General features: G+C 40.6%; 23 non-coding genes across 23 annotated transcripts; all 23 read left to right on the top strand.

Moving 5' to 3' along the window:
• Positions 1 to 369: 369 nt before the first annotated feature.
• On the top strand, positions 370 to 584 carry LOC133539270 (small nucleolar RNA U3). Its single transcript, XR_009803238.1, has one exon. It is a non-coding gene; the product is annotated as a small nucleolar RNA U3 (small nucleolar RNA).
• A 420-nt stretch (positions 585 to 1,004) lies between these two features.
• LOC133539329 (U5 spliceosomal RNA) lies at positions 1,005 to 1,118 on the top strand. The gene has a single exon (XR_009803287.1). It is a non-coding gene; the product is annotated as a U5 spliceosomal RNA (small nuclear RNA).
• A 609-nt stretch (positions 1,119 to 1,727) lies between these two features.
• Positions 1,728 to 1,942, top strand: LOC133539280 (small nucleolar RNA U3). Its single transcript, XR_009803246.1, has one exon. It is a non-coding gene; the product is annotated as a small nucleolar RNA U3 (small nucleolar RNA).
• A 420-nt stretch (positions 1,943 to 2,362) lies between these two features.
• LOC133539402 (U5 spliceosomal RNA) lies at positions 2,363 to 2,476 on the top strand. The gene has a single exon (XR_009803355.1). It is a non-coding gene; the product is annotated as a U5 spliceosomal RNA (small nuclear RNA).
• A 603-nt stretch (positions 2,477 to 3,079) lies between these two features.
• LOC133539311 (small nucleolar RNA U3) lies at positions 3,080 to 3,292 on the top strand. Its single transcript, XR_009803272.1, has one exon. It is a non-coding gene; the product is annotated as a small nucleolar RNA U3 (small nucleolar RNA).
• A 4,637-nt stretch (positions 3,293 to 7,929) lies between these two features.
• LOC133539395 (U5 spliceosomal RNA) lies at positions 7,930 to 8,041 on the top strand. The gene has a single exon (XR_009803349.1). It is a non-coding gene; the product is annotated as a U5 spliceosomal RNA (small nuclear RNA).
• A 638-nt stretch (positions 8,042 to 8,679) lies between these two features.
• Positions 8,680 to 8,790, top strand: LOC133539400 (U5 spliceosomal RNA). The gene has a single exon (XR_009803353.1). It is a non-coding gene; the product is annotated as a U5 spliceosomal RNA (small nuclear RNA).
• A 608-nt stretch (positions 8,791 to 9,398) lies between these two features.
• On the top strand, positions 9,399 to 9,512 carry LOC133539342 (U5 spliceosomal RNA). Its single transcript, XR_009803300.1, has one exon. It is a non-coding gene; the product is annotated as a U5 spliceosomal RNA (small nuclear RNA).
• A 605-nt stretch (positions 9,513 to 10,117) lies between these two features.
• On the top strand, positions 10,118 to 10,332 carry LOC133539304 (small nucleolar RNA U3). Its single transcript, XR_009803267.1, has one exon. It is a non-coding gene; the product is annotated as a small nucleolar RNA U3 (small nucleolar RNA).
• A 413-nt stretch (positions 10,333 to 10,745) lies between these two features.
• On the top strand, positions 10,746 to 10,859 carry LOC133539326 (U5 spliceosomal RNA). Its single transcript, XR_009803284.1, has one exon. It is a non-coding gene; the product is annotated as a U5 spliceosomal RNA (small nuclear RNA).
• Positions 10,860 to 11,461: 602 nt separating this feature from the next.
• LOC133539281 (small nucleolar RNA U3) lies at positions 11,462 to 11,676 on the top strand. Its single transcript, XR_009803247.1, has one exon. It is a non-coding gene; the product is annotated as a small nucleolar RNA U3 (small nucleolar RNA).
• Positions 11,677 to 12,097: 421 nt separating this feature from the next.
• On the top strand, positions 12,098 to 12,211 carry LOC133539393 (U5 spliceosomal RNA). Its single transcript, XR_009803347.1, has one exon. It is a non-coding gene; the product is annotated as a U5 spliceosomal RNA (small nuclear RNA).
• Positions 12,212 to 12,846: 635 nt separating this feature from the next.
• LOC133539384 (U5 spliceosomal RNA) lies at positions 12,847 to 12,960 on the top strand. The gene has a single exon (XR_009803339.1). It is a non-coding gene; the product is annotated as a U5 spliceosomal RNA (small nuclear RNA).
• Positions 12,961 to 13,572: 612 nt separating this feature from the next.
• LOC133539294 (small nucleolar RNA U3) lies at positions 13,573 to 13,787 on the top strand. The gene has a single exon (XR_009803259.1). It is a non-coding gene; the product is annotated as a small nucleolar RNA U3 (small nucleolar RNA).
• A 420-nt stretch (positions 13,788 to 14,207) lies between these two features.
• Positions 14,208 to 14,321, top strand: LOC133539364 (U5 spliceosomal RNA). Its single transcript, XR_009803321.1, has one exon. It is a non-coding gene; the product is annotated as a U5 spliceosomal RNA (small nuclear RNA).
• Positions 14,322 to 19,166: 4,845 nt separating this feature from the next.
• Positions 19,167 to 19,280, top strand: LOC133539346 (U5 spliceosomal RNA). Its single transcript, XR_009803304.1, has one exon. It is a non-coding gene; the product is annotated as a U5 spliceosomal RNA (small nuclear RNA).
• A 602-nt stretch (positions 19,281 to 19,882) lies between these two features.
• On the top strand, positions 19,883 to 20,097 carry LOC133539286 (small nucleolar RNA U3). Its single transcript, XR_009803252.1, has one exon. It is a non-coding gene; the product is annotated as a small nucleolar RNA U3 (small nucleolar RNA).
• A 413-nt stretch (positions 20,098 to 20,510) lies between these two features.
• LOC133539340 (U5 spliceosomal RNA) lies at positions 20,511 to 20,625 on the top strand. The gene has a single exon (XR_009803298.1). It is a non-coding gene; the product is annotated as a U5 spliceosomal RNA (small nuclear RNA).
• A 612-nt stretch (positions 20,626 to 21,237) lies between these two features.
• Positions 21,238 to 21,348, top strand: LOC133539375 (U5 spliceosomal RNA). The gene has a single exon (XR_009803330.1). It is a non-coding gene; the product is annotated as a U5 spliceosomal RNA (small nuclear RNA).
• Positions 21,349 to 21,959: 611 nt separating this feature from the next.
• Positions 21,960 to 22,073, top strand: LOC133539398 (U5 spliceosomal RNA). Its single transcript, XR_009803351.1, has one exon. It is a non-coding gene; the product is annotated as a U5 spliceosomal RNA (small nuclear RNA).
• A 594-nt stretch (positions 22,074 to 22,667) lies between these two features.
• Positions 22,668 to 22,882, top strand: LOC133539289 (small nucleolar RNA U3). The gene has a single exon (XR_009803255.1). It is a non-coding gene; the product is annotated as a small nucleolar RNA U3 (small nucleolar RNA).
• A 420-nt stretch (positions 22,883 to 23,302) lies between these two features.
• On the top strand, positions 23,303 to 23,416 carry LOC133539390 (U5 spliceosomal RNA). The gene has a single exon (XR_009803344.1). It is a non-coding gene; the product is annotated as a U5 spliceosomal RNA (small nuclear RNA).
• Positions 23,417 to 24,040: 624 nt separating this feature from the next.
• Positions 24,041 to 24,155, top strand: LOC133539391 (U5 spliceosomal RNA). The gene has a single exon (XR_009803345.1). It is a non-coding gene; the product is annotated as a U5 spliceosomal RNA (small nuclear RNA).
• The last annotated feature ends 304 nt before the right edge of the window (positions 24,156 to 24,459 follow it).

The following is a 24,459-nucleotide window of genomic DNA, read 5'->3' as shown; positions in this document are numbered from 1 at the left end:
CCTGGGGGTAGGTTAATTGGCAACACTAAAGTGTCCGTTATAAATGAATGTGAGTGTGAATCTTGTCGGTCTATCTGTGTTGGCCCTGTGATGAGCTGGCGACTTGGCCAGGCTGTACATCGCCTTCTGGCCGAATGCAGCTGAGATGGGCTCCAGCACCCCCCGCGACCCCAAAAGGGACAAAGCGGTAAAAAATGGATGGATGGAGGGACAATCCTCTTGATTTCATCGAGGGAAAGTCAATGTATTTCAACTGTCTTGGTTTTTAAAAATTTGAAACCATAATGTGTTGTACATCAACAAAATGCACCCTGTGAGTGTAAAAAGTAGTCTTGCAGATGATTTCCTCCCAGCAATTGTGAGGGTGTCAAGACTATACTTTCAGGGATCATTTCTAAAGAACTTGTCTTGAGAAATGTGTTTCCAAAGTGTAAGGTCATGCTAACCATGATGATGAGATTAGATGTTTCTTCCTGAACATGAAGCTGACATAGACTAATGATTTTGTCATGTCTTTTTTGTCATTGATGATTGTTCTTTGCTTCTTAATGAGGCTTTGATGGAAGGAATATGGTCAGAGTGGTTATTTGCATCTTAATAAGAAAGTCTCCAAAGATGTGGGGCTAATTGCTAAAATGTTACTCAGTGGTTAAAACATTCTCTGTTGAATGCGAGGAGATGAACTTTCCAGTGAACAGTGGCAACAAATCGTACAACCGCATGGCACTTAAACACCCGTAACTTGTAAATTTGGAAATAGAAGAAAAACTAATTAAACTGATGCGTCTTGTATTTGTTTTAGTACCAGAACCCGTTGTGCCCATTAAACTAAAGCGAGATGATACTTGACGAAACTCTGTGGACTTTTGTAAGGTTCTGCAGCATTGCCTGTGAATGTGACTGGATTCCTTCAGTTGTTGGTTAACTAAAGTGTCACCTTGAAACCGTGTGTTACCTCGGTGTGGCCGGGAATGGGCTCGGCCAAAGTACATTCAGCCTGTAGATCACTCTTGTTTCTCTTCAAATCGCATAAATCTTTCGCCTTTTACTAAAGATTTCCGTGGGGAGAAACAACAGGAGTAGAATTACAATTTTTAAATGCCCTCTGAAGCAGGGCTTCTCTCTCTTGTTAAAACAATATCAATAACAATGAACATAATTGAATCTTGCAATAGTTAGTGTATGTTTGCAATCATACAAAAAATTACAGCCAGTGGCAAACATTCAGTAATGTATAGTTCTGGTCTGATTCAAAACTTTGAATTTCGCTGCCAATATTCAGGTCCCTGGTCAATTGACCAGTGTGTTTTTTTTAGAAATTTTTACAATCCTCTTCATTCCACTTCCAAAGACATGCACCTGGGGATAGGTTAATTGGCAACACTAAACTGTCCGTTATAAATGAATGTGAGTGTGAATCTTGTCTGTCTATCTGTGTTGGCCCTGTGATGAGCTGGCGACTTGGCCAGGCTGTACATCGCCTTCTGGCCGAATGCAGCTGAGATAGGCTCCAGCACCCCCCGCGACCCCAAAAGGGACAAAGCGGTAAAAAATGGATGGATGGAGGGACAATCCTCTTGATTTCATCGAGGGAAAGTCAATGTATTTCAACTGTCTTGGTTTTTAAAAAATTTAAACCATAATGTGTTGTACATCAACAAAATGCACCCTGTGAGTGAAAACAGTAGTCTTGCAGATGATGTTCTCTCAGCAATTGTGAGAATGTCAAGACTATACTTTCAGGAATCATTTCTAAAGAACTTGTCTTGAGAAATGTGTTTCCAAAGTGTAAGGTCTTGCTAACCATGATGATGAGATTAGATGTTTCTTCCTGAACATGAAGCTGATATAGACTAATGATTCTCTCATGTCTTTTTTGTCATTGATGATTGTTCTTTGCTTCTTAATGAGGCTTTGATGGAAGGAATATGGTCAGAGTGGTTACCTACATCTTAATAACAAAGTCTCCAAAGATGTGGGGCTGATTGCTAAAATGTTACTCAGTGGTTAAAACATTCTCTGTTGAATGCGAGGAGATGAGCTTTCCAATGAACAGTGGCAACAAATCGTACAACCGCATGGCACTTAAACACCCGTAACTTGTAAATTTGGAAATAGAAGAAAAACTAATTAAACTGATGCGTCTTGTATTTGGCTTAGTACCAGAACCTGTTGTGCCCATTAAACTAAAGCGAGATGATACTTGATGAAACTCTGTGGACATTTGCAAGGTTCTGCAGCATTGCCTGTAAATGTGACTGGATTCCTTCAGTTGTTGGTTAATTAAGTGTCACCTTGAAACCGTGTGTTACCTCGGTGTGGCCGGGAATCGGGTCGTCCGAGTTTACATTCAACCTGTAGATCTCTCTAGTTTGTCTTCAAAACACATCAGTCTTTCGCCTTTTACTGAAGATTTCCGTGGGGAGAAACAGCAAGATTATAATTAAAATTTTTTAATGCCCTCTGAAGCAGGGCTTACCTTTCTTGTGAAAACAACAATAGTGAACAGAGGCAGACTCCTGCAAAGTTTAGTGTGTGGCTGCATCAATACCAAAGTTAGAGCCAGTGGCAAACATGCAGTAATGGATGGATCAGGTCTGATTGAAAACTTTGAATTTCCCTGCCAATATTCAGGTCCGTGGTCAATTGACTAGTGCCTTTCTTTTAGAAATTGTTACAATCCTCTTCATTCCACCTCCAAAGACATGCACCTGAGGAAAGGTTAATTGGCAAAAGTAAATTTTCCCTAATAAGTGAATGTGAGTGTAAATCTTGTCTGTCTATCTGTGTTGGCCCTGTGATGAGCTGGCGACTTGGCCAGGCTGTACGCCACCTTCCGCCCAAATGCAGCTGAGATGGGCTCCAGCACCCCCCGCGACCCCAAAAGGGACAAAGCGGTAAAAAATGGATGGATGGAGGGACAATCCTCTTGATTTCATCGAAGGAAAGTCAATGTATTTTAACTGTCTTGGTTTTTAAAAATTTGAAACCATAATGTGTTGTACATCAACAAAATGCACCCTGTGAGTGAAAAAAGTAGTCTTGCAGATAATCTTCTCTCAGCAATTGCGAGAATGTCAAGACTATACTTTCAGGGATCATTTCTAAAGAACTTGTCTTGAGAAATGTGTTTCCAAAGTGTAAGGTCTTGCTAACCATGATGATGAGATTAGATGTTTCTTCCTGAACATGAAGCTGACATTGACTAATGATTTTGTCATGTGATCCAAGATGGCGGCGCCCGGACGGGCTGCGCTCTCGAGGAGATCCTGCTAAAGATGGAACATTTGGCAGAAATACCGGACAATTCCACAAACTTTATGGCTGGCTCACATCGTGGTCACTCCGTGATCACGTACGACCGCCAGACACTTCTGGATGTGGACACATCGGGCCGTTTTGGACTGATAGACGCGGGCGTGCTAAACATGCTAACTAGCATGGGAATACATCGGCGGCTACATCCAGCGGCCTGTGAAGCAGGGGAGTCTAGTAGCAGCAGGGGCCGTCTACGGAGCAGACGCCAGCGGTGTGATCGGAAACGCGGATGCCGAGCGGGGCTAAAAACAAAGCAGAAGGCTAATCCCCACAGAACACCACTTTCCTCCATCCCGAAGACGGATTTAGATGGAAAATGCGAGACTACTGGTCTGGGTAAGGAGTCTGTTAAATTAGAACAAGTTTTTTCTGCTTTGAGTGTTTCAGAGTTAGACATGCGTTTTACTGAGGTGGCTAACTATGATGCGTGCAGTTTATCAAAGCAAAAAACAAACAATCGGAAAATCCCCGTTACTGAGGTGGCTAACTATGATGCGTGCAGTTTATCAAAGCAACAAACAAACAATCGGAAAATCCCTGTTACTGAGGTGGCTAACCATGATGCGTGCAGTTTATCAAAGCAACAAACAAACAATCGGAAAATCCCTGTTACTGAGGTGGCTAACCATGATGCGTGCAGTTTATCAAAGCAACAATCAAACAATCGGAAAATTCCTGTCGTATCAATTCCTAGATATGGTCGTAACTATACTAAATGCACTGGGCATAATAAACACAACATTATTAATATTGCTACTACGGATAATTTGATCAAAAACTCCCTAAAACAGCCCACTACCTATAATATAGGTTTTTTAAACATAAGATCATTGTCTCCTAAAACGTTGTTAGTTAATGATATTATCAGAGACAACAATCTTAACGTCATCGGTCTCAGCGAAACCTGGCTTAAACCAAACGACTTTTTTGCGCTAAATGAGGCATGTCCTCCTAACTTTACACATGCGCATATTGCCCGTCCGCTCAAAAGGGGTGGGGGGGTTGCACTAATATACAACGAAAACTTTAACCTTAGTCCTAACATAAATAATAAATATAAATCGTTTGAGGTGCTTACTATGAGGTCTGTCACACCGCTGCCTCTACACCTGGCTGTTATCTACCGCCCCCCAGGGCCCTATTCGGACTTTATTAATGAATTCTCAGAGTTCGTTGCTGATCTAGTGACACACGCCGATAATATAATCATAATGGGGGACTTTAATATCCATATGAATACCCCATCGGACCCACCGTGCGTAGCGCTCCAGACTGTAATTGATAGCTGTGGTCTCACACAAATAATAAATGAACCCACGCATTGCAACGGTAATACGATAGACCTAGTGCTTGTCAGGGGCATCACCGTTTCCAAAGTTACGATACTCCCGTATACTAAAGTATTGTCTGATCATTACCTTATAAAATTCGAGGTTCAGACGCATGTTCATCAAACTAATAATAATAATAACTGCTATAGCAGCCGCAACATTAATACAGCCACAACGACAACTCTTGCTGACCTACTGCCCTCGGTAATGGCACCATTCCCAAAGTATGTGGGCTCTATTGATAACCTCACTAACAACTTTAACGACGCCCTGCGCGAAACCATTGATAACATAGCACCGCTAAAGTTAAAAAAGGCTCCAAAAAAGCGCACCCCGTGGTTTACAGAAGAAACTAGAGCTCAGAAATTATTATGTAGAAAGCTGGAACGCAAATGGCGCACGACTAAACTTGAGGTGCACCATCAAGCATGGAGTGATGGTTTAATAACTTATAAACGCATGCTTACCTTAGCTAAAGCTAAATATTACTCAAATCTCATCCACCGTAATAAAAACGATCCTAAATTGTTGTTTAGTACGGTAGCATCGCTAACCCAACAAGGGACTCCTTCCAGTAGCTCAACCCACTCAGCTGATGACTTTATGCAATTCTTTAGTAAGAAAATTGAAGTCATTAGAAAGGAGATTAAAGACAATGCGTCCCAGCTACAACGGGGTTCTATTAACACTGACACGATTGTATATACGGCGGATACTACCCTCCAAAATACTTTCTCTCGTTTTGAGGAAATAACATTAGAGGAATTGGTACAACGTGTAAATGGAATAAAACAGACAACATGTTTACTTGACCCTCTTCCTGGGAAACTGATCAAGGAGCTCTTTGTATTATTAGGTCCATCAGTGCTAAATATTATAAACTTATCACTCTCCTCGGGCACTGTTCCCCTAGCATTCAAAAAAGCGGTTATTCATCCTCTTCTTAAAAGACCTAACCTCGATCCTGACCTCATGGTAAATTACCGACCGGTGTCTCACCTTCCCTTTATTTCAAAAATCCTTGAAAAAATTGTTGCGGACCAGTTAAATGAACACTTAGCGTCTAACAATCTATGTGAAACCTTTCAATCCGGTTTCAGGGCAAATCACTCCACGGAGACAGCCCTCGCAAAAATGACTAATGATCTATTGCTAACGATGGATTCTGATGCGTCATCTATGTTGCTGCTCCTCGATCTTAGCGCTGCTTTCGATACCGTCGATCATAACATTTTATTAGAACGTATCAAAACACGAATTGGTATGTCAGACTTAGCCCTGTCTTGGTTTAACTCTTATCTTACTGATAGGATGCAGTGTGTCTCCCATAACAATGTGACCTCGGACTACGTTAAGGTAACGTGTGGAGTTCCCCAGGGTTCGGTCCTTGGCCCTGCACTCTTCAGCATCTACATGCTGCCGCTAGGTGACATCATACGCAAATACGGTATTAGCTTTCACTGTTATGCTGATGACACCCAACTCTACATGCCCCTAAAGCTGACCAACACGCCGGATTGTAGTCAGCTGGAGGCAGGTCTTAATGAAATTAAACAATGGATGTCCGCTAACTTTTTGCAACTCAACGCCAAAAAAACGGAAATGCTGATTATCGGTCCTGCTAGACACCGAACTCTATTTAATAATACAACTCTAACATTTGACAACCAAACAATTAAACAAGGCGACACGGTAAAGAATCTGGGTGTTATCTTCGACCCAACTCTCTCCTTTGAGGCACACATTAAAAGCGTTACTAAAACGGCCTTCTTTCATCTCCGTAATATCGCTAAAATTCGCTCCATTCTGTCCACTAAAGACGCTGAGATCATTATCCATGCGTTTGTTACGTCTCGCCTCGACTACTGTAACGTATTATTTTCGGGTCTCCCCATGTCTAGCATTAAAAGATTACAGTTGGTACAAAATGCGGCTGCTAGACTTTTGACAAGAACAAGAAAGTTTGATCACATTACGCCTGTACTGGCTCACCTGCACTGGCTTCCTGTGCACTTAAGATGTGACTTTAAGGTTTTACTACTTACGTATAAAATACTACACGGTCTAGCTCCATCTTATCTTGCCGATTGTATTGTACCATATGTCCCGGCAAGAAATCTGCGTTCAAAGGACTCCGGCTTATTAGTGATTCCCAAAGCCCAAAAAAAGTCTGCGGGCTATAGAGCATTTTCCGTTCGGGCTCCAGTACTCTGGAATGCCCTCCCGGTAACAGTTCGCGATGCCACCTCAGTAGAAGCATTTAAGTCTCACCTTAAAACTCATTTGTATACTCTAGCCTTTAAATAGACTCCCTTTTTAGACCAGTTGATCTGCCGTTTCTTTTCTTTTTCTTCTATGTCCCACTCTCCGGTGTGGAGGGGGTCCGGTCCGATCCAGTGGCCATGTACTGCTCGCCTGTGTATCGGCTGGGGACATCTCTGCGCTGCTGGTCCGCCTACGCTTGGGATGGTTTCCTGCTGGCTCCGCTGTGAACGGGACTCTCGCTGCTGTGTCTTGGATCCTCTTTGGACTGGACTCTCGCGACTGTGTTGTATCCATTGTGGATTGAACTTTCACAGTATCATGTTGGATCCGCTCGACATCCATTGCTTTCCTCCTCTCTAAGGTTCTCATAGTCATCATTGTCACCGACGTCCCACTGGGTCATTATTGTCACCAATGTCCCACTGGGTGTGAGTTTTCCTACCGAGGATGTCGTGGTGGTTTGTGCAGCCCTTTGAGACACTAGTGATTTAGGGCTATATAAGTAAACATTGATTGATTGATTGATTGATTCTTTGTCATTGATGATTGTTCTTTGCTTCTTAATGAGGCTTTGATGGAAGGAATATGGTCAGAGTGGTTACTTACATCTTAATAACAAAGTCTCCAAAGATGTGGGGCTAATTGCTAAAATGTTACTCAGTGGTTAAAACATTTTCTGTTGAATGCGAGGAGATGAGCTTTCCAGTGAACAGTGGCAACAAATCGTACAACCGCATGGCACTTAAACACCCGTAAATTTGGAAATTGAAGAAAAACTAATTAAACTGATGCGTCTTGTATTTGGCTTAGTACCAGAACCAGTTGTGCCCATTAAACTAAAGCGAGATGATACTTGACGAAACTCTGTGGACATTTGCAAGGTTCTGCAGCATTGCCTGTGAATGTGACTGGATTCCTTCAGTTGTTGGTTAACTAAAGTGTCACCTTGAAACCGTGTGTTACCTCGGTGTGGCCGGGAACGGGGTCGGCCAAATTTACATTCAATCTATAGATCACTCTTGTTTCTCTTCAGGTCGCATGAGTCTTTCGCCTTTTACTAAAGATTTCCGTGGATAGAAATAATAAGAATGTAACTACAATTTCTTAATGCCCTCTGAAGCAGGGCTTGTCTTTCTTGTGTAAAGCAGCAACAACAATGAACAAAAGCTGACTATTTCATTGATTGGTGTATGTTTGCAACAACTCCAATGTCACAGCCAGTGGCAAACATGCGGTAATGGATGGATCTGGTCTGAATCAAGTCTTTGAATTTCCCTGCCACTATTCAGGTCACTGGTCAATTGACCAGTGCGTTTCTTTTTGAAATTGTTACAATCCTCTCGATTCCCTCCGGGTACTCCGGTTTCCTCTCACCTCCAAAGACATAAACCTGTGAATGGGTTGATTGGCAACTCTAAATAGTCCCTAATGTGTGAATGTGAGTGTGATTGTTGTCTGTTTATCTGTGTTGGCCCTGTGATGAGGTCGCGACTTGTCCAGGGTGTACGCCGCCTCCCGCCCGAATGCAGCTGAGATAGGTTCCAGCACCCCCCACCCCCCCGAAAGGGACAAAGCGGTAGGAAATGGATGAATGGAGATGATACTTGACGAAACTCTGTGGACTTTTGCAAGGTTCTGCAGCATTGCCTGTGAATGTGACTGGATTCCTTCAGTTGTTGGTTAACTAAAGTGTCACCTTGAAACCGTGTGTTACCTCGGTGTGGCCAGGAATGGGGTCGGCCAAAGTACATTCAGCCTGTAGATCACTCTTGTTTCTCTTCATAACGCATAAATCTTTTCCCTTTGCTAAAGATTTCCGTGGGGAGAAACAACAAGAGAACAATTTCAATTATTAAATACCATCTGAAGCAGGGTTCTGTCTCTTGTTAAAACAATTACACTGAAGATAATGGAATCTTGCAATCAATAGCGTATGTTTGCAATTCATACCAAAAAATTACAGGCAGCGGCGAACATGCAGATCTATGGTTCTGGTCTGATTCAAAACTTTGAAATTCCCTGCCAATATTCAGGTCCCTGGTCAATTGACCAGTGCGGTTTTTTTTCAGAAATTGTTACAATCCTCTTCATTCCACTTCCAAAGACATGAACCTGGGGATAGGTTAATTGGCAACACTAAATTGTCTGTTATAAATGAATTGAGTGTGAATCTTGTCGGTCTATCTGTGTTGGCCCTGTGATGAGCTGGCGACTTGGCCAGGCTGTACATCACCTTCTGGCCAAATGCAGCTGAGATAGGCTCCAGCACCCCCCGCGACCCCAAAAGGGACAAAGCTGTAGAAAATGGATGAATGGAGATGATACTTGACGAAACTCTGTGGACTTTTGTAAGGTTCTGCAGCATTGCCTGTGAATGTGACTGGATTCCTTCAGTTGTTGCTTAACTAAAGTGTCACCTTGAAACCGTGTGTTACCTCGGTGTGGCCGGGAATGTGTTCGGCCAAAGTACATTCAGCCTATAGATAACTCTTGCTTCTCTTCAAATAGCATAAATCTTTTGCCTTTTACTAAAGATTTCCGTGGGGAGAAACAAAAAGAGTACAATTATAATTTTTAAATGCCCTTTGAAGCAGGGCTTTTCTCTCTTGTTAAAGCAATATCAATAACAGCGAACATAATCAAATCTTGCAATGAATGTTTTCAATGAAATCAGAAAGTTACCGCCAGTGGCAAACATACAGTAATGTATGGTTCTGGTCTGATTCAAAACTCTGAATTTCGCTGCCAATTTTCGGGTCCCTGGTCAATTGACCAGTGTGTTTTTTTTTTAGAAATTGTTACAATCCTCTTCATTCCACTTCCAAAGACATGCACCTGGGGGTAGGTTAATTGGCAACACTAAATTGTCCGTTATAAATGAATGTGAGTGTGAATCTTGTCTGTCTATCTGTGTTGGCCCTGTGATGAGCTGGCGACTTGGCCAGGCTGTACATCGCCTTCTGGCCGAATGCAGCTGAGATAGGCTCCAGCACCCCCCGCGACCCCAAAAGGGACAAAGCGGTAAAAAATGGATGGATGGAGGGACAATCCTCTTGATTTCATCGAGGGAAAGTCAATGTATTTCAACTGTCTTGGTTTTTAAAAATTTGAAAACATAATGTGTTGTACATCAACAAAATGCACCCTGTGAGTGAAAAAAGTAGTCTTGCAGATGATCTTCTCTCAGCAATCGTGAGAATGTCAAGACTATACTTTCAGGGATCATTTCTAAAGAACTTGTCTTGAGAAATGTGTTTCCAAAGTGTAAGGTCATGCTAACCATGATGATGAGATTAGATGTTTCTTCCTGAACATGAAGCTGACATAGACTAATGATTCTGTCATGTCTTTTTTGTCATTGATGATTTTACTTTGTTTCTTAATGAGCCTTTGATGTGAGGAATGTGGTCAGAGTGGTTACTTACATCTTAATAACAAAGTCTCCAAAGATGTGGGGCTAATTGCTAAAATGTTACTCAGTGGTTAAAACATTCTCTGTTGAATGCGAGGAGATGAGCTTTCCAATGAACAGTGGCAACAAATCGTACAACCGCATGGCACTTAAACACCCGTAACTTGTAAATTTGGAAATAGAAGAAAAACTAATTAAACTCATGCGTATTGTATTTGGCTTAGTACCAGAACCTGTTGTGCCCTTTAAACTAAAGCGAGATGATACTTGACGAAACTCTGTGGACATTTGCAAGGTTCTGCCTCTGAATGTGACTGGATTCCTTCAGTTGTTGGTTAACTAAAGTGTCACCTTGAAACCGTGTGTTACCTCGGTGTGGCCGGGAATTGAGTCGGCCAAATTTACATTCAACCTGTAGATCACTCTTGTTTCTCTTCAGATCGCATAAATCTTTCGCCTTTTACTAAAGATTTCCGTGGGGAGAAACCATAAGAGTGTAACTACAATTTTTTAATGCCCTCTGAAGCAGGGCTTGTGTTTCTTGTGTAATGCACCAACAATGAACAGAAGCTGACTATTGCAATGCTTGGTGTATGTTTGCAACAACTCCAAGGTTACAGCCAGTGGCCAACATGCAGATCTATGGTTCTGGTCTGATTCAAAACTTTGAATTTCGCTGCCAATATTCAGGTCCGTGGTCAATTGACTAGTGCCATTCTTTTAGAAATTGTTACAATCCTCTTCATTCCACCTCCAAAGACATGCACCTGAGGATAGGTTAATTGGCAACACTAAATTTTCCCTAATAAGTGAATGTGAGTGTGAATCTTGTCTGTCTATCTGTGTTGGCCCTGTGATGAGCTGGCGACTTGGCCAGGCTGTACATCGCCTTCTGGCCGAATGCAGCTGAGATAGGCTCCAGCACCCCCCGCGACCCCAAAAGGGACAAAGCGGTAAAAAATGGATGGATGGAGGGACAATCCTCTTGATTTCATCGAGGGAAAGTCAATGTATTTCATCTGTCTTGGTTTTTAAAAATTTGAAACCATAATGTGTTGTACATCAACAAAATGCACCCTGTGAGTGTAAAAAGTAGTCTTGCAGATGATCTTCTCTCAGCAATTGTGAGAATGTCAAGACTATACTTTCAGGGATCATTTCTAAAGAACTTGTCTTGAGAAATGTGTTTCCAAAGTGTAAGGTCTTGCTAACCATGATGATGAGATTAGATGTTTCTTCCTGAACATGAAGCTGACATTGACTAATGATTCTGTCATGTCTTTTTTGTCATTGATGATTGTTCTTCACTTCTTAATGAGGCTTTGATGGAAGGAATATGGTCAGAGTGGTTACCTACATCTTAATAAGAAAGTCTCCAAAGATGTGGGGCTAATTGCTAAAATGTTACTCAGTGGTTAAAACATTCTCTGTTGAATGCGAGGAGATGAGCTTTCCAATGAACAGTGGCAACAAATCGTACAACCGCATGGCACTTAAACACCCGTAACTTGTAAATTTGGAAATAGAAGAAAAACTAATTCAACTGATGCGTATTGTATTTGGCTTAGTACCAGAACCTGTTGTGCCCATTAAACTAAAGCGAGATGATACTTGATGAAACTCTGTGGACATTTGCAAGGTTCTGCAGCATTGCCTGTGAATGTGACTGGATTCCTTCAGTTGTTGGTTAACTAAAGTGTCACCTTGAAACCGTGTGTTACCTCGGTGTGGCCGGGAATAGTATCGGCCAAATTTACATTCAACCTGTAGATCACTCTTGTTTCTCTTCAGGTTGCATAAATCTTTCGCCTTTTACTAAAGATTTCCGTGGATGGAAACCATAAGAGTGTAACTACAATTCTTAATGCCCTCTGAAGCAGGGCTTGTGTATCTTGTGTAAAGCAGCATCAACAATGAACAGAAGTTGACTATTGCAATGCTTGGTGTATGTTTGCAATAACTCCAAAGTTACAGCCAGTGGCAAACATGCGGAAATGGATGGATCTGGTCTGAATCAAGTCTTTGAATTTCCCTGCCACTATTCAGGTCACTGGTCAATTGACCAGTGTGTTTCTTTTTGAAATTGTTACAATCCTCTCGATTCCCTCCGGGTACTCCAGTTTCCTCCCACCTCCAAAGACATAAACCTGTGAATAGGTTGATTGGCAACTCTAAATTGTCCCTAATGTGTGAATGTGAGTGTGGTTGTTGTCTGTTTATCTGTGTTGGCCCTGTGATGAGTTCGCGACTTGTCCAAGGTCTACGCCACCTCCCTCCCGAATGCAGCTGAGATAGGTTCCAGCACCCCCTGCACCCTCGAAAGGGACAAAGCGGTAGAAAATGGATGAATGAAGATGATACTTGATGAAACTCTGTGGACTTTTGTAAGGTTCTGCAGCATTGCCTGTGAATGTGACTGGATTCCTTCAGTTGTTGGTTAACTAAAGTGTCACCTTGAAACCGTGTGTTACCTCGGTGTGGCCGGGAATGTGGTCTGCCAAAGTACGTTCAGCATGTAGATAACTCTTGCTTCTCTTCAAATAGCATAAATCTTTCGCCTTTTACTAAAGATTTCCGTTGGGAGAAACAAAAAGAGTACAATTACAATTTTTAAATGCCCTCTGAAGCAGGGCTTCTCTCTCTTGTTAAAGCAATATCAATAACAGTGAACATAATCAAATCTTGCAATGAATGGTGAATGTTTGCAATGATATCAGAAAGTTACCGCCAGTGGCAAACATACAGTAATGTATGGTTCTGGTCTGATTCAAAACTCTGAATTTCGCTGCCAATTTTCGGGTCCCTGGTCAATTGACCAGTGTGTTTTTTTTTTAGAAATTGTTACAATCCTCTTCATTCCACTTCCAAAGACATGCACCTGGGGATAGGTTAATCGGCAACACTAAATTGTCCGTTATAAATGAATGTGAGTGTGAATCTTGTCTGTCTATCTGTGTTGGCCCTGTGATGAGCTGGCGACTTGGCCAGGCTGTACATCGCCTTCTGGCCGAATGCAGCTGAGATAGGTTCCAGCACCCCCCGCGACCCCAAAAGGGAAAAAGCGGTAAAAAATGGATGGATGGAGGGACAATCCTCTTGATTTCATCGAGGGAAAGTCAATGTATTTCAACTGTCTTGGTTTTTAAAAATTTGAAACCATAATGTGTTGTACATCAACAAAATGCACCCTGTGAGTGAAAAAAGTAGTCTTGCAGATGATCTTCTCTCAGCATTTGTGAGAATGTCAATACTATACTTTCAGGGATCATTTCTAAAGAACTTGTCTTGAGAAATGTGTTTCCAAAGTGTAAGGTCATGCTAACCATGATGATGAGATTAGATGTTTCTTCCTGAACATGAAGCTGACATAGACTAATGATTCTGTCATGTCTTTTTTGTCATTGATGATTGTTCTTTGCTTCTTAATGAGGCTTTGATGGAAGGAATATGGTCAGAGTGGTTACCTACATCTTAATAACAAAGTCTTCAAAGATGTGGGGCTAATTGCTAAAATGTTACTCAGTGGTTAAAACATTCCCTGTTGAATGCGAGGAGATGAACTTTCCAATGAACAGTGGCAACAAATCGTACAACCGCATGGCACTTAAACACCCGTAACTTGTAAATTTGGAAATAGAAGAAAAACTAATTAAACTGATGCGTATTGTATTTGGCTTAGTACCAGAACCTGTTGTGCCCTTTAAACTAAAGCGAGATGATACTTGACGAAACTCTGTGGACTTTTGTAAGGTTCTGCAGCATTGCCTGTGAATGTGACTGGATTCCTTCAGTTGTTGGTTAACTAAAGTGTCACCTTGAAACCGTGTGTTACCTCGGTGTGGCCGGGAATGGGGTCGGCCAAAGTACATTCAGCCTGTAGATCACTCTTGTTTCTCTTCAGATCACATAAATCTTTTGCCTTTTACTAAAGATTTCCGTGGATAGAAATAATAAGAGTGTAACTACAATTTTTAAATGCCCTCTGAAGCAGGGCTTGTCTTTCTTGTGTAAAGCATCAACAATGAACAGAAGCTGACTATTGCAATGCTTGGTGTATGTTTGCAACAATTCCAAGGTTACAGCCAGTGGCAAACATGCGGTAATGGATGGATCTGGTCCGAATCAAGTCTTTGATTCTGTCATGTCTTCTTCGTCTTTGATGATTGATCTTTGCTTCTTAATGAGGCTTTGATGGAAGGAACATGTTCAGAGTAGTTACCTACATTTTAATTCTATAATGTTACTCTTTGGTCAAAACATTCTCAGTTGGATATGAGGAGACTAGTGAATGGATGCAAAGTGGACATAAGAAACTTTTTCAAGAAAGTAAGTATTCATCACTGCTTGCAGAGGTGTGGACTCAAGTCACATGACTCAGACTCACTTTAGACTGGACTTGACAAAATGTAAAGAGACTTGCAACTGGACTTAGACTTTAACATCAATGACTTGTGACTTGACTTGGACTTGAGCCTTTTGACTTGACAACACTTGTTACTTTCCCCAAAACCCAACGATTAAAAAGTTATTCAGGAGCGCTCCGTATGTACAAGTGTGTGTGACAGCGTGTGCGCTACCTGTAAGAACAACAGCCAATCAAATTACATCCACGTTATTTTCGTCACACAGCATTCATCCAATCAAATTGCAGGAAAACCAACGAAGAAGAGCTCTCAAACAACGCGCCAGTGAGGAAAAATTATGCTAAAAATAGTTTCGTCCGGGTATTGAAACTACGACTTGGTCAACAAAAAACAAATTGCCGTATGCAAGACATGCGGTTCGAAGATTACAGACAGGGACGCACCAACTTCCAATTTCGTTCGACATTTGAAGCTGCACAAAGGGTAAGTTTTGAATGTAAGCTAACGTTTATTGGCTGAGTAACGTAACTTTTATTTGTTGTGTAGTTAAATCAGTCAGGCTGTAAACTCACTACTAACGTTAGAACTATAGACATCTTATAAGTAGACCCAGCATGGAGCGCTACTGCCTACTGGCGCTGACGAGACGAGACGAGACGCGCGGCCGCCATCTTGGAGTGGTGATCAACTCCACTCAATGCAATTATTTTGGCAGGAGCAATGAACTGTCAGTGCATTTTATCTCACTGAATACCACTGATTTTCACGCGCTTTTTCGTCATACGTGTAACTATGATAAAGAACACATGTTTTGGCGTGTTCATAGTTTGCTTAACAGTAATAGAATATTTGTATATGCCACAAGTCAGTGATTCTCAACCCCTGTGAAAATGTCTTTAATTCAAGTACCCCCTAATCAGAGCAAATCATTTTTGGTTGAAAAAAAGAGATTAATTAATAAAATACAGCACTTTGTCATCAGTTTCTGATTTATTAAATTGTATAACAGTGCAAAATATTGCTCATGTGTAGTGGTCTTTCTTGAAATATTTGGAAAAAAAGATATAAAAATAACTAAAAACTTGTTGAAAAATAAACAACTGATTCAATTATAAATAAAGATTTCTACACATAGAAGTAATATCAACTCAAAGTGCCCTCTTTGGGGATTGTAATAGAGATCCATCTGGTTTCATAAACTTAATTCTAAACATTTATTCACAAAAAAAGAAATTTTTAACATCAATATTTATGGAACATGTCCACAAACAATCTAGCTGTCAACATGGAATATTGCATTATTGCATTTCTTTTCACAGTTTATGAACTTACATTCATATTTTGTTGAAGTATTATTCAATAAATGTATTTATAAAGGATTTTTGAATTGTTGCTATTTTTAGAATATTTAAAAAAAAATCTCACGTACCCCTTGGCATACCTTCAAGTACCCCCAGGGGTACGCGTAACCCCAAATGAGAACCACTGCTATAAGTGACCAGACGTCCGAGATCAAAACTTGGAATAATAATCCCAGAGAAGGGGGAAAAAACGGTCAGCTATTTTTAAGTTGAAGAAACAATATGATTAGGTTATATATACATGTGTATATCCTACATAAACAATGTATGAATATATTAGATATCTATGTATCTTACGGACCAATAGACTTTATCTCTGTTGCTGCAACAGCAGAGAGTTTATTTTGTCTTGACACTTAGTATTGATATTTTGTATTACATTCTTCCCCTAAACAATCATGTTTACAGTAATTGTTTTATGTGTATTTTTCATGTATGTTGCTTTGGATAAAAGTGTCTGGCAAATACTTAAACATATATAAACACCTGAAAGTCTTTATACTCTGCTAAAACCACCAATCTGTTTCACTGGATTCAGAATAAAACCAAAGTCTGTCTTACCCAACAAAGATAGTATTTGAATATTGTTACTTGAAGACTTATTCCTGGTTACAGTTGTACTGTTAAGAAAGTATTGTCTTATGTTGCCTAAAATGAGAATGCATCATAATCAGTGGTGGCTGGTGAATTTTGTTTTAGGTGGGGCGTTATCCTCCCCCAGAAGATCCTCTTTGTGATTTTCACATACAAATATTGAAGATCTTTGCTCCTTCTCAACTCTGTGATGATATTCTTTTCACAAAATACAACCAATAGTACGTTAATGTTGAATCTTACTTGTGAAAAGTAATCCCCCGATTCCTATTTTCAACAGTCCGCTCATTTGAGCAGGAAAACGCTATAACACCAGCTCGGCATCTTTGTTTTCTACCTCTCAACTGTCAGTTTAGGCTGCTCGCCAGCTTCTCATCACCACTTCAAGATGGCGGCCAAATTGCTCGCATCACATCAGCCAATCCTGGGTCTACTTATAAGATGTCTATGGTTATAACATCATTGCAAACACTACAATCTGTTGCAGTTCGCTACCTTATTCATACTTTTTGTCAAGTGATTTTTTTAAAGCAGGGTTGCATGAGGTACCTACACATAATGTTTTGTTAGTGAATGTATCGCACACAGTAACATAACGTTAGATGGCGGTCAGCAGCATTGCGTATTTTAGCCACCTACAAAGAGACAAACATAGTCAAATAAAGGTCAGTTAAAATGTATACTATATTAAGAATATGTGTACAAATTCCATGGGGCCCTGACATCTAAAAAGTACAACTCGGTTTATTGTTATGTTCATAAATTTATTTTTTTCATGTGTACTCACACATAAACACATATACAGTGTGAGATGAGATCAATGAGATAAGGTAAGAACAGGATGGAAACTGCTGTGGAACTAGTTCCAATGCAATATGCCATGGAAATACAATGATAACACTTTTGTGCAAATAAGTACAGTTGCACTTGCTTTTTCAAATGTAAAGGAAGGAGTTACATGTTTAAAATAACTGGTTAATAGTGCTATTATGAAGTGCAATGTCAGCACTATTTTTTTTAATAATAAATACATACAGCGTTTTAAAAGCATACACAATCTGTGTAAACAATTTAGTCTGTGGTTAAAAGGACTTGAAATGACTCAAAACTCAAAATGCAGGACTTGGGACTTGACTTGAAACTTTTCAGTTTTGACTTTGGACTTGACTAGGGAGTTGACACAGTGTGTTGTCAAGCTCATAAGCTGGACAACACACTGTGTCCAATGTTTTCACAAAGATAAAATAAGTCGTATTTTTGGTTCGTTTAATAGTTAAAACAAATTTACATTGTTGCAATCAGTTGATAAAACATTGTCCTTTACAATTATAAAAGCTTTTTTTTTTTACAAAAATCTACTACTCTGCTAGCTTGTCAGCAGACTGGGGTAGATCCTGCTGAAATCCTATGTGTTGAATGAATACAGAATTGTTTTGAATCGGAAAAATATCGTTTTTGAATCGAGAATCGAATCGAAAAAAATCTATATATTATCGAATCGTGACCCCACGAATCGATATTGTATCGAATCGTGGGACACCAAAAGATTCACAGCCCTTATATATATATATATATATATATATATATTTATATATATATTTATATATATATATATACACATATATATATTTGTATATATATATTATATATATATAAATATATAATATATATATTATGTATATACATGTGTATATATGTATGTATATATATATATATATATATATATATATATATATATATATAAGAAAAAACCAGACACCATCTTTGTAGTCGTTTTTTTCCTGCGTGGACTTCCGTTTTCTTTTACAATGAGTGAAGCTGCAAAAAACAGTGTCCTCTGTGTTCCTGTATGCTTGATGTTTCCCTCTTACACACATGTAAGAGGGGTGTCTTCTATGGCTATGAGTTGTTTTTTTCCCCTTGGCCTCAGTCTGCACCCCCTCTCCAGGAGCCCAGACTTAGACTGATTTTTTCATTTTAATTTTAATCTTCTATCCCCCCCCCCTTGTTTACTTCTATCTCACCTTTTTTGTAAGGGGCGCTGGAAGCCGGTAGACCGGTCAGCGATCCTGTTCTGTCTCCTTGTAATGTTTGTCTGATCTTGAATGGGATTGTGCTGAAAATTAGAATTTTCCTGAAGGAACTCTCCTGACGGAATAAATAAAGTACTATCTAATCCAATCTAATAATATATATATATATATATATATATATATATATATATATATATATATATATATATATATATATTGGCCAGGCTTTACATCGCCTTCTGGCCAAATGCAGCTGAGATAGGCTCCAGCACCCCCCGCGACCCCTAAAGGGACAAAGCGGTAGAAAATGGATGAATGGAGATGATACTTGACGAAACTCTGTGGACTTTTGTAAGGTTCTGCAGCATTGCCTGTGAATGTGACTGGATTCCTTCAGTTGTTGGTTAACTAAAGTGTCACCTTGAAACCGTGTGTTACCTCGGTGTGGCCGGGAATTGAGTTGGCCAAATTTACATTCAACCTGTAGATCACTCTTGTTTCTCTTCAGATGGCATAAATCTTTCGCCTTTTACTAAAGATTTCCGTGGGGAGAAACCATAAGAGTGAAACTACAATTTTTTAACGCCCTCTGAAGCAGGGCTTGTGTTTCTTGTGTAATGCACCAACAATGAACAGAAGCTGACTATTGCAATGCTTGGTGTATGTTTGCAACAACTCCAAGGTCACAGGCAGTGGCCAACATGCAGATCTATGGTTCTGGTCTGATTCAAAACTTTGAATTTCGCTGCCAATATTCAGGTCCCTGGTCAATTGACTAGTGCCATTCTTTTAGAAATTGTTACAATCCTCTTCATTCCACCTCCAAAGACATGCACCTGAGGATAGGTTAGTTGGCAACACTAAATTTTCCCTAATAAGTGAATGTGAGTGTAAACCTTGTCAGTCTATCTGTGTTGGCCCTGTGATGAGCTGGCGACTTGGCCAGGGTGTACGCCGCCTTCCGCCCAAATGCAGCTGAGATAGGCTCCAGCACCCCCCGCGACCCCAAAAGGGACACAGCGTTAAAAAATGGGTGGCTGGAGGGACAATTCTCTTGATTTCCTCGAGGGAAAGTCAATGTATTTCAACTGTCTTGGTTTTTAAAAATTTGAAACCATAATGTGTTGTACATCAACAAAATGCACCCTGTGAGTGAAAAAAGTAGTCTTGCAGATGATTTCCTCTCAGCAATTGTGAGAATGTCAAGAATATACTTTCAGGGATCATTTCTAAAGAACTTGTCTTGAGAAATGTGTTTCCAAAGTGTAAGGTCTTGCTAACCATGATGATGAGATTAGATGTTTCTTCCTGAACATGAAGCTGACATAGACTAATGATTCTCTCATGTCTTCTTTGTCATTGATGATTGTTCTTCACTTCTTAATGAGGCTTTGATGGAAGGAATATGGTCAGAGTGGTTACCTACATCTTAATAACAAAGTCTCCAAGGATGTGGGGCTGATTGCTAAAATGTTACTCAGTGGTTAAAACATTCTCTGTTGAATGCGAGGAGATGAGCTTTCCAGTGAACAGTGGCAACAAATCGTACAACCGCATGGCACTTAAACACCCGTAAATTTGGAAATTGAAGAAAAACTAATTAAACTGATGCGTCTTGTATTTGGCTTAGTACCAGAACCAGTTGTGCCCATTAAACTAAAGCGAGATGATACTTGACGAAACTCTGTGGACATTTGCAAGGTTCTGCAGCATTGCCTGTGAATGTGACTGGATTCCTTCAGTTGTTGGTTAACTAAAGTGTCACCTTGAAACCGTGTGTTACCTCGGTGTGGCCGGGAATGGGGTCGGCCAAAGTACATTCAGCCTGTGGATAACTCTTGTTTCTCTTCAAATCGCATAAATCTTTTGCCTTTTACTAAAGATTTCCATGGGGAGAAACAACATGAGTAAAATTACAATTTTTAAAAGCCCTCCGAAGCAGGGCTTCTCTCTCTTGTTAAAACAATAAAAATGAACATAATGGAATCTTGCAATGGTTAGTGTATGTTCGCAATGATACCAAAAATTACAGGCATTGGCAAACGTACAGTAATGTATGGTTCTGGTCTGATTCAAAACTTTGAATTTCGCTGCCAATATTCAGGTCCCTGGTCAATTGACCAGTGCGGTTTTTTTTTTAGAAATTGTTACAATCCTCTTCATTCCACTTCCAAAGACATGCACCTGGGGATAGGTTAATTGGCAACACTAAATTGTCCGTTATAAATGAATGTGAGTGTGAATCTTGTCGGTCTATCTGTGTTGGCCCTGTGATGAGCTGGCGACTTGGCCAGGCTGTACATCGCCTTCTGGCCGAATGCAGCTGAGATAGGCTCCAGCACCCCCCGCGACCCCAAAAGGGACGAAGCAGTAGAAAATGGATGAGTGGAGATGATACTTGACGAAACTCTGTGGACTTTTGTAAGGTTCTGCAGCATTGCCTGTGAATGTGACTGGATTCCTTCAGTTGTTGGTTAACTAAAGTGTCACCTTGAAACCGTGTGTTACCTCGGTGTGGCCGGGAATGGGGTCGGCCAAAGTACTTTCAGCCTGTAGATCACTCTTGTTTCTCTTCAAATCGCATAAATCTTTTGCCTTTTACTAAAGATTTCCGTGGGGAGAAACAACAAGAGAACAATTACAATATTTAAATACTCTCTGAAGCAGGTCTTCTGTCTCTTGTTAAAACAATTACACTGAAGATAATGGAATCTTGCAATTAATAGTGTATGTTTGCAATTCATACTAAAAAATTACAGGCAGTGGCAAACATGCAGATCTATGGTTCTGGTCTGATTCAAAACTTTGAATCTCGCTGCCAATATTCAGGTCCCTGGTCAATTGACCAGTGCGGTTTTTTTTTAGAAATTGTTACAATCCTCTTCATTCCACTTCCAAAGACATGCACCTGGGGATAGGTTAATTGGCAACACTAAATTGTCCGTTATAAATGAATGTGAGTGTGAATCTTGTCGGTCTATCTGTGTTGGCCCTGTGATGAGCTGGCGACTTGGCCAGGCTTTACATCGCCTTCTGGCCGAATAGAGCTGAGATAGGCTCCAGCACCCCCCGCGACCCCAAAAGGGACGAAGCGGTAGAAAATGGATGAGTGGAGATGATACTTGACGAAACTCTGTGGACTTTTGTAAGGCTCTGCAGCATTGCCTGTGAATGTGACTGGATTCCTTCAGTTGTTGGTTAACTAAAGTGTCACCTTGAAACCGTGTGTTACCTCGGTGTGGCCGGTAATGGGGTCGGCCAAAGTACATTCAGCCTTCAGATCACTCTTGTTTCTCTTCAAATCGCATAAATCTTTCACCTTTTACTAAAGAGTTCCTTTGGGAGAAACAACAAGAGTACTATTACAATTTTTAAATGCCCTCTGAAGCAGGGCTTCTCTCTCTTGTTAAAACAATAACAATGAACATTTTGGAATCTTGCAATGGTTAGTGTATGTTTGCGATGATACCAAAAATTACAGGCAGTGGCAAACACGTAGTAATGTATGGTTCTGGTCTGATTCAAAACTTTGAATTTCGCTGCCAATATTCAGGTCCCTGGTCATTTGACCAGTGCGTTTTTTTTTAGAAATTGTTATAATCCTCTTCATTCCACTTCCAAAGACATGCACCTGGGGATAGGTTAATTGGCAACACTAAAGTGTCCGTTATAAATGAATGTGAGTGTGAATCTTGTCTGTCTATCTGTGTTGGCCCTGTGATGAGCTGGCGACTTGGCCAGGCTGTACATCGCCTTCTGGCCGAATGCAGCTGGAGCACCCCCCGCGACCCCAAAAGGGACAAAGCGGTAAAAAATGGATGGATGGAGGGACAATCCTCTTGATTTCATCGAGGGGAAGACAATGTATTTCAACTGCCTTGGTTTTTAAAAATTTGAAACCATAATGTGTTGTACATCAACAAAATGCACCCTGTGAGTGTAAAAAGTAGTCTTGCAGATGATATTCTCTCAGCAATTGTGAGAATGTCAAGACTATACTTTCAGGGATCATTACTAAAGAACTTGTCTTGAGAAATGTGTTTCCAAAGTGTAAGGTCTTGCTAACCATGATGATGAGATTAGATGTTTCTTCCTGAACATGAAGCTGACATAGACTAATGATTCTGTCATGTCTTCTTTGTCATTGATGATTGTTCTTTGCTTCTTAATGAGGCTTTGATGGAAGGAATATGGTCAGAGTGGTTACCTACATCTTAATAACAAAGTCTCCAAAGATGTGGGGCTAATTGCTAAAATGTAACTCAGTGGTTAAAACATTCTCTGTTGAATGCGAGGAGATGAGCTTTCCAATGAACAGTGGCAACAAATCGTACAACCGCATGGCACTTAAACACCCGTAACTTGTAAATTTGGAAATAGAAGAAAAACTAATTAAACTGATGCGTATTGTATTTGGCTTAGTACCAGAACCTGTTGTGCCCATTAAACTAAAGCGAGATGATACTTGACGAAACTCTGTGGACTTTTGCAAGGTTCTGCAGCATTGCCTGTGAATGTGACTGGATTCCTTCAGTTGTTGGTTAACTAAAGTGTCACCTTGAAGCCGTGTGTTACCTCGGTGTGGCCGGGAATGGGGTCGGCCAAAGTACATTCCGCCTGTAGATCACTCTTGTTTCTCTTCAAATCGCATAAATCGTTCGCCTTTTACTAAAGATTTCCGTGGGGATAAACAACAAGAGTAAAATTACAATTTTTAAAAGCCCTCTGAAGCAGGGCTTGTCTTTCTTGTGTAAAGCAGCAGCAACAACAATGAACAGAAGCCGACCATTGCAATGCTTGGTGTATGTTTGCAACAACTCCAACGTCACAGCCCGTGGCAAACATGCGGTAATGGATGGTTTTGGTGTCAATCAAGTCTTTGAATTTCTATGCCACTATTCAGGTCACTGGTCAATTGACCAGTGCATTTCTTTTTGAACTTGTTACAATCATCTCGATTGCCTCCGGGTACTCCGGTTTCCTCCCACTTCCAAAGACATAAACCTGTGAATAGGTTGATTGGCAACTCTAAATTGTCCCTAATGTGTGAATGTGAGTGTGGTTGTTGTCTGTTTATCTGTGTTGGCCCTGTGATGAGTTCGCGACTTGTCCAAGGTCCACGCCACCTCCCTCCCGAATGCAGCTGAGATAGGTTCCAGCACCCCCTGCACCCTCGAAAGGGACAAAGCGGTAGAAAATGGATGAATGAAGATGATACTTGATGAAACTCTGTGGACTTTTGTAAGGTTCTGCAGCATTGCCTGTGAATGTGACTGGATTCCTTCAGTTGTTGGTTAACTAAAGTGTCACCTTGAAACCGTGTGTTACCTCGGTGTGGCCAGGAATGGGGTCGGCCAAATTTACATTCAATGATTCTCTTCAAGACGCATAAATCTTTCGCCTTTTACTAAAGATTTCCGTGGGGAGAAACAACAAGAGTATAATTACAATTTTTAAATGCCCAATGAAGCAGGGCTTCTGTCTCTTGTTAAAACAATAACAATGAGCATAATGGAATCTTGCAACGGTTGGTGTATGTTTGCGATGATACCCAAAATTACAGGCAGTGGCGAACATGCAGTAATGTATGGTTCTGGTCTGATTCAAAACTTTGAATTTCTCTGCCAATATTCAGGTCCCTGGTCAATTGACCAGTGCGTTTTTTTTAGAAATTGTTACAATCCTCTTCATTCCACTTCCAAAGACATGCACCTGGGGATAGGTTAATTGGCAACACTAAATTGTCCGTTATAAATGAATGTGAGTGTGAATCTCTTCTGT

The sequence above is a fragment of the Nerophis ophidion genome, linkage group LG20, assembly GCF_033978795.1.
Source record: "Nerophis ophidion isolate RoL-2023_Sa linkage group LG20, RoL_Noph_v1.0, whole genome shotgun sequence".
In the NCBI taxonomy this organism is placed as follows: Eukaryota; Metazoa; Chordata; class Actinopteri; order Syngnathiformes; family Syngnathidae; genus Nerophis; species Nerophis ophidion.
The sequence above is the reverse complement of the archived record's forward strand: the minus strand, read 5'-3'. Positions and strand labels throughout refer to the sequence as shown.